The sequence below is a fragment of the Tamandua tetradactyla genome, chromosome 4 (genome assembly GCF_023851605.1).
Source record: "Tamandua tetradactyla isolate mTamTet1 chromosome 4, mTamTet1.pri, whole genome shotgun sequence".
NCBI lineage: Eukaryota > Metazoa > Chordata > Mammalia > Pilosa > Myrmecophagidae > Tamandua > Tamandua tetradactyla.
This window is the reverse complement of record NC_135330.1, coordinates 110,042,595-110,043,688: the sequence shown is the minus strand read 5'-3', so window position 1 is coordinate 110,043,688 and position 1,094 is coordinate 110,042,595.

The following is a 1,094-nucleotide window of genomic DNA, read 5'->3' as shown; positions in this document are numbered from 1 at the left end:
CAGGCTCTTTTTCTTATTATTTCCATGTTACTTTGTTATCTGCCCCTCCACTCCCCACTGAACGTAAGCAAAGCTTGTTCACTGTGTCCCTCGTCCTTGGCACTCATTAGCTCTTAATATTGAATGAAGGAATGAACTGACTTGTTGGCCAACTGCCATTAGGAAAAAAAAAAAATTCCCTATCAACTTCACTAAAACCAAAGTACTTTGGGGCAGACGATCTTTACCATTTAAATTGACAATTCAATTAATCTTCTATGAAGGAAAAAAATTATGTTTTGTCGATCAACCCTTTCAGCTGGTAAAGGCTGTTCTTGGAGGCTGTTTGACCCTGGCAGCCTGACTCTGCAAGGACACAGCCTCATTCGAAGTAAAATGCTCTGTGGAGGCCGTATTAAGAGTTTCATATAACGGAAATGGATGACTGATCATTTATTTTCCCAAATATTTAAACCCAAGGTTTTGTCTTCCTTCATGCTCTACAAGGTAGTACTTGGGGCCGGATGCTCTTCTGCATCTCAAAAGGATACCCACATTCTTTTAAGGTCCAGTGGGGGTTGTCAAGAGGGGTGCTGCTGTGTCCCTAAATTTTAAAGTGGGGGAGTTTTTGATTGTCACAGGGACTGGGGAGTGCTATTATATTTAGTGGGTGGGGCCAGGGATGCTAAATGTTTTACAAAGTAGGGGGTTCTATGCAACAAACGATTGTTCTGTGTAAATATGCCCCTGCTGAGAAGCATGAAAAAAGACCAAGAAGAGCTCCATGGAAGCCAGGGATAAAGGTATTCCTTACCCCTGACCAGGCAGAGGCTGGGATGGTTTTCCATTGGGGTATGAGTCTGGCAGTTTCTTAGAACATTTCTGATGATAAAACATTAATTAGCCAAGTACCAGTTTAATAGCTACACCCCACAGATATAGTTTTTTGTTTGCAGATCATTTATTATTATTTTTTCACACAGTCCAATTGTCTCAACAAGCACGTCTTTAAGGTAGTATCAAAGGATTATGGGCGGATGGGTCTTGTCAAAGGGCCTCTAGGAACTTGTCCTGCTGTTTACACAGTTTCCCCTTTCCCTTCCCCAATACTCTCT